The 7,063-nt window shown below is 38.6% G+C and overlaps 2 non-coding genes across 2 annotated transcripts; both read right to left on the reverse strand.

Annotated features, from left to right (window-relative positions):
* Nucleotides 1-522: 522 nt before the first annotated feature.
* Nucleotides 523-679, reverse strand: LOC135267634 (5.8S ribosomal RNA). Its single transcript, XR_010336030.1, has one exon. It is a non-coding gene; the product is annotated as a 5.8S ribosomal RNA (ribosomal RNA).
* A 1,719-nt stretch (nucleotides 680-2,398) lies between these two features.
* LOC135267636 (small subunit ribosomal RNA) lies at nucleotides 2,399-4,321 on the reverse strand. The gene has a single exon (XR_010336032.1). It is a non-coding gene; the product is annotated as a small subunit ribosomal RNA (ribosomal RNA).
* Between the last annotated feature and the right edge of the window lie 2,742 nt (nucleotides 4,322-7,063).

A 7,063-nucleotide genomic window follows, 5' to 3' on the forward strand; every position in this document is an offset into this window, starting at 1 on the left:
ATAATATGCTTAAATTCAGCGGGTAGTCTCACCTGCTCTGAGGTCGCAAATATAAATTTGCCTTTATTTTGTCAGACGATAATTACACGTATTCCGTTTATATGGCTGCCTCCAAACAATTTCAAACATCGATCTGACGTCGTTGCGAGAATGTTGTTGTTGTTAATTATAGTGCATAAAATATGCATATAAACAACTTTAACGTCTCGGACACGACGATCGCTTCGTTCGAAATTTAAGCGTTGTGGCTGCTTTTTAATATCGGACGTGCTACGTCTAAACCAACTTGTACCAACAAACTAATAAGAATGTCAGCCGCTATTGCGTTTTAGGATGCCGCGTTATTATTTATATTGTTTTTATTGTTGTCTACGTTGCATAATATTTTATTATGACAACCGACAATCAATTAACAATTATAGTAACGCGTCATATTTGCACCCAACACGCTCCGACGTAATTGTCTACACAACATTGTGCGCTGTGTTTAAGACAAAAACCGAGCAGTCTTTGAAATTGACACGACCCTCAGCCAGGAGTGGTCCGGGAACAGTATATCCGAGGACCGCAATGTGCGTTCGAAATGTCGATGTTCATGTGTCCTGCAGTTCACAAGTTGACGCGCAATTAGCTGCGTTCTTCATCGACCCACGAGCCAAGTGATCCACCGTTCAGGGTAATCTTTTCAAACAAATTTAAAATATTATTACATAACGCACCGTTCCACATCGAAATCGTTTCATCATCACACAACAACAAAAATAACTACTTAAGGTTATTACAATTGTGATGTATATGTGAGAAACGGACCAATCGAAAGAAACGTTCGGCGTTATATTTTATAATATTTTATTTAATTAAAGTGGCATTTGTTTCTACTTATCGAAAAGAGTATGCAGTTATAGTTTAAGTTTACATAAAGAATAACCCGATGATATTAACGTTTTATAAATACGTATATATATCTATTAGGTTTTTTTTCTCTATCAACTTTGTCTATAAAACTCTGCTCCTTTTGCGATAAGCATTATGTATATTTATTAAATAGAAAATATGTCGAAAAACCAGACGTTTTCTTCAAACAAACGCCACAGCTACAAACTTAATCACAACAATATTTACCAAACAATACAATTGTAGGGTGTTTTGTGTGATACGTCGTTTGGTGGGCATTCTAAGAACGTCCGTCGACATAAAAACGAATCAAAAGAAAAGCACAGGCAGTGCAAAACGTTCCTTCGTCAGTCGGGCGTATATCATTTAAAACCCACAGAATCTAAAAAAGTTAATAAACTTTTTTATTTAGATTCCTACGGTTCGTCGCGTCGTTAAAGTAAATTATTACTTCGACGCATGCGGAACCCAGGTACCCGAAAACCGTAAGCCTAAGCGTTTTTTTCCAAACATCACTCACTATCGATAAAGTAAATTGATTTTATGTATTTATAAATGTGCGTTTGTATGTATAGTAGTATAGTAGTAGTATATTTTGTTATTGGTTGTTTCGAGCTTTTTATTGTTATAAAACGTTTTTGTAGTCTTGTACATAAAGTACAGACGAATAGACAGCCCCTTTTATTTATTAATAAACTCCAACCATTTACAAATTAAATTACAACTACAACATCTCTTTTACACATTAATTATACACCATCTTTATTTTCTTTTTTCCGAAGCGAATACGATGAAGAAAATACGCAAAGACTGGCTTACAAAACCGTAAGCCTAAGCGTTTATTTTTCAAACATCACTCACCATCGGTTAAGTAAAATGATGGTATGTATAAATGTGTATTTGTATGTACAGTAGCGTATTAATTTTGTTGTTGGTTGTTTCGAGTTTATTTATTATTATGGTTTGTATGTATAAAGTTTTAGTCGTGTACATAAAGTACGATCGTATTGGCAGACACCATTATTATTCATTCATTCATTCTTGTTTGTTATTATAAATAACTCCAACCATATACAAATACTACAACAACAACAACAACATCTCTTGCACATTAATTATACACCACCACTGTGTATTAGTACTTTTTTTCGAAGCGAATACGATGATGGAAATACGCTAAGACCGGCACTGCGAAAGCAATAATAAAACGTTAGCACATAACCATCTTTCGACAATATTGATTCGTGTTAATGTTCGAAAAAATTCTTTGAAAACGTCGTTTACGGCACGTTTACAATCGATTTATAAAATAAATCGAAAAACGTAACAACAGATCCGCTTAATGCAAGACGACCCGTTGTTGCTTTTCCGTTCGACGCATAATAAAGAATTTTGTATGAGAATTGATCATCATACGAATAGTGTATGTATGTGTGTTTTTTGTTGATCAGCACAGACAAAATGTGTGTGTATGTGTGACAACTAAACAACAACATTTACACGTTAATGATCCTTCCGCAGGTTCACCTACGGAAACCTTGTTACGACTTTTACTTCCTCTAAATGATCAAGTTTGGTCATCTTCCCAGCAACATCGGCAACGTCGAAACGCCACCGCGCACCGGTCCGAAGACCTCACTAAATCATTCAATCGGTAGTAGCGACGGGCGGTGTGTACAAAGGGCAGGGACGTAATCAACGCGAGCTTATGACTCGCGCTTACTGGGAATTCCTCGTTCATGGGGAACAATTGCAAGCCCCAATCCCTAGCACGAAGGAGGTTCAGCGGGTTACCCGGACCGCTCGGTCAGGGAGGACACGCTGATTCCTTCAGTGTAGCGCGCGTGCGGCCCAGAACATCTAAGGGCATCACAGACCTGTTATTGCTCAATCTCGTGCGGCTAGAAGCCGCCTGTCCCTCTAAGAAGAATTGTTTGTACGCCGACAGTAAAAACCGCACATAGAGACCGGGCGAACCCGGCTCCAGCCGGCATTTGGGATGTCGAAATACGCCTATTTAGCAGGCTAGAGTCTCGTTCGTTATCGGAATTAACCAGACAAATCGCTCCACCAACTAAGAACGGCCATGCACCACCACCCACCGAATCAAGAAAGAGCTCTCAATCTGTCAATCCTTCCGGTGTCCGGGCCTGGTGAGGTTTCCCGTGTTGAGTCAAATTAAGCCGCAGGCTCCACTCCTGGTGGTGCCCTTCCGTCAATTCCTTTAAGTTTCAGCTTTGCAACCATACTTCCCCCGGAACCCAAAAGCTTTGGTTTCCCGGAAGCTGCCCGCCGAGTCATCGGAGGAACGTCGGCGGATCGCTAGCTGGCATCGTTTATGGTTAGAACTAGGGCGGTATCTGATCGCCTTCGAACCTCTAACTTTCGTTCTTGATCAATGAAAGCGTTTTTGGCAAATGCTTTCGCTTCTGTCCGTCTTGCGACGATCCAAGAATTTCACCTCTAACGTCGCAATACGAATGCCCCCATCCGTTCCTATTAATCATTACCTCGGGGTTCCGAAAACCAACAAAATAGAACCGAGGTCCTATTCCATTATTCCATGCACACAGTATTCAGGCGAAGTTTTAGCCTGCTTTAAGCACTCTAATTTGTTCAAAGTAAACGTGCCGGCCCACCTCGACACTCAATGAAGAGCACCGCGGCGGGATTGAGTTGGGCCGCCCTCTCGAGCTAAGCCCACCGGCAGGACGTCCCGCGAAACGCCAGTTAACACCGCGAACGATGAACCGGCGGCGCGGGACACAAATTCGACTACGAGCTTTTTAACCGCAACAACTTTAATATACGCTATTGGAGCTGGAATTACCGCGGCTGCTGGCACCAGACTTGCCCTCCAATTGATCCTCGTTAAAGGGTTTAGAGTGTACTCATTCCGATTACGGGGCCTCGGATGAGTCCCGTATCGTTATTTTTCGTCACTACCTCCCCGTGCCGGGAGTGGGTAATTTGCGCGCCTGCTGCCTTCCTTGGATGTGGTAGCCGTTTCTCAGGCTCCCTCTCCGGAATCGAACCCTGATTCCCCGTTACCCGTTACAACCATGGTAGGCGCAGAACCTACCATCGACAGTTGATAAGGCAGACATTTGAAAGATGCGTCGCCGGTGCGAGACCGTGCGATCAGCGTAAAGTTATTCAGATTCACCAAGTTGTACGATGACGGCGAAACCGCCACCGATTGGTTTTGATCTAATAAAAGCGCTCCTTCCGTCTCCGGTCGGAGCTCTGTTTGCATGTATTAGCTCTAGAATTACCACAGTTATCCAAGTAAATGTGGGTACGATCTAAGGAACCATAACTGATTTAATGAGCCTTTCGCGGTTTCACCTTAATTTGGCTTGTACTGAGACATGCATGGCTTAATCTTTGAGACAAGCATATGACTACTGGCAGGATCAACCAGGGAACTGTGTTTTTGTGTTTTTTGAGACAGACGAGAGAATAAAATACTCATCATCATCGTTTATAAAGATGAAGAATATGCGCGTTTGTGCGAAACAATCTAACATATAAGAAAGTAACGCCACGCTGTTTCTTCTTTTCTTCGTACGATATAGAGATAAATGTATCGTCATCATCGTCGTCGTAGTCGTTAAACACCACAACACATATATCGGTCAATAAAGGCATAATAATAATATTTATAATATTATTTTTTACCTTTGCCGATTTAAAAGTTCAAACATTCTCTTCACTCTTCGCAAGATTGAATGCGACGTGAATTTATGAAATTCTTTCGAATCCATAAACGTTACGAATATTATATAAATATTCTCGCTCGGATATTAGAGAGTTGACGCATTTATTATTTTTGTTTGTTTAAATCACAAACATTTGTTAGTTCAACAAAGTTTGATTGCATAAGGACCGCCAACGTAAGAGAATACGTTTTGCCGCATCCGCAATCTCGCTGTGGGGAACTGGGCGAGCCACAAAATCACAAAATAAAGCAATCTCGCAAGCAAAGCCCTATTCGAATTCGATAGCGGAAATGTGCAATAAACGTCGATAAATTGGAAGCAAATGCAGAACGTATACATAATCGGTCGTTTTGTCGTCGTCATTTATGATAAACTTCGACTAAACCGTTACACCGTTCATATCGCCTCACTCAACGCATCGACACACACCACTACCATATGTATACCAGCGCGACACCGATCGAGGCAGCCGCTCGGTATTGGATGTGCGCACCGCTCCACTGACATAGCTCCACAGGCGACGTCTACCGAAGCGCACAGCTCTATAACTATAAGGCATACACACAAAAGGGAGAAAATATTTTAAATATTGATAATATTAAAAAGTCATATTTTATATTTAAACCATTATAAAATTTAATTATAAAAACGTTTGTTTTAAAAAAAATAATTAATTAATAAAAACAAAATTATTTTAAGCGCCGTACTTCGTAAACGTCGTACTTCGTTCGTCGTATGTGCAAAGTCAAATGAATGCTGTAGTTAGTCGCAGTTGGAACGTCTGAATGTCGTACAACGTAACAATAATTTTGAGTGCCCTAATGTGTAGACGTCGTACTTCGCGAACGTCGCACTTCGTAAACGACGTACTTCGTGAACGTCGCACTTCGTAAACGACGTACCTCGTGAACGTCGCACTTCGTAAACGACGTACTTCGTAAACGTCGCACTTTGTAAACGACGTACTTCGTGAACGTCGTACTTCGTAAAGGTTATGCAATATTAATACACATTTGGTGTATTGCAAGTTGCATTTTAATAAATATTATGCATTTTTATGTTTTAATTTAATATCTAGGCCAAAATACTATGTTTATTTAATTGTTAAATGTGTACGTTTATTTATAGATACGTAATTTACATCAAAATTTGTTTTTTTTTTATTATATGCAAACTACAAATAAAACATTTAATATTTTTAAACGTCGTACTTCGTGTAAGTTATGCAATATTGATACAAATTTAGTGTATTGCGGGTCGCAATAATATTAATTTATATTTGAACGTAGTACTTCGTGAAGGTTATGCAACATCAGTACACATTAAGTGTATTGCAGGTTGCATTATTATTAATTTATGTTTTCTCACTTTTTACCTTCATATAAAAAAAAATTTAATATTTTTGGACGTCGTACTTCGTAACAGTTATGCAATATTGATGCACATCTGTTGTGCTGCGGGTTGCATTTTATAAATTTAATGTATTCTTATGATTTACTTTAATGTCTAGGCAAAAAAACATTTTTGATTAGTTGCTGAATGTTTACATTTATTTACAGATACGTAACTTGCAAAAAAATTTGCTGTTTTTTTATTATATACAACACAAATAAAATTCTTTAATATTCTTGAACGTCGTACTTCGTGTAGGTTATGCAATATTGATACAAATTTAGTGTATTGCGAGTCACAATAATATTAATTTATACTTGAACGTAGTACTTCGTAAAGGTTATGCAAGATCAGTACATATTAAGTGTATTGCAGGTTGCATTATTATTAATTTATGTTTTCTCACTTTTAACCTCAATATAAAAAAAAATTAATATTTTTGGACGTCGTACTTCGTGAAGGTTATGCAATATTAATGCACATCTAGTGTGCTGCGGGTTGCATTTTATAAATTTAATGTATTTTTATGTTTTACTTTAATATCTAGGCAAAAAAAACAATTTTGATTAGTTGCTAAATGTTTACATTTATTTACAGATACGTAATTTGCAAAAAAATTTGCTGTTTTTTCATTATATACAACACAAATAAAATTCTTTAGTATTCTTGAACGTCGTACTTCGTGTAGGTTATGCAATTTTAATACACAATTAGTGTATTGTGGGTTGCATTATTATTATTTATTGTTTACGTTTTACTTCATCACTTTGTGAACGTCGTACTTCGTTTGTACTATGAACGCTGCATTTCGTCGCAGTCGGCAGCACGTGCGAATAAACGTCGTACAAGAAAATCACGATTTTGAGTGCCGTACTTCGCAAACGTCGTACTTCGTCTATACTATGTACAAAGTCAAGTGAACGCTAAACCTCGTCGCAGTCGACAGCGCGTGCAAATAAACGTCGTACAAGAAAATCACGATTTTGAGTGCCGTACTTCGCTAACGTCGTACTTCGTCTGTACTATGTACAAAGTCAAATGAACGCTAAACTTCG

The sequence above is a fragment of the Tribolium castaneum genome, unplaced genomic scaffold, assembly GCF_031307605.1.
Source record: "Tribolium castaneum strain GA2 unplaced genomic scaffold, icTriCast1.1 ptg000066l, whole genome shotgun sequence".
Lineage (NCBI taxonomy): Eukaryota > Metazoa > Arthropoda > Insecta > Coleoptera > Tenebrionidae > Tribolium > Tribolium castaneum.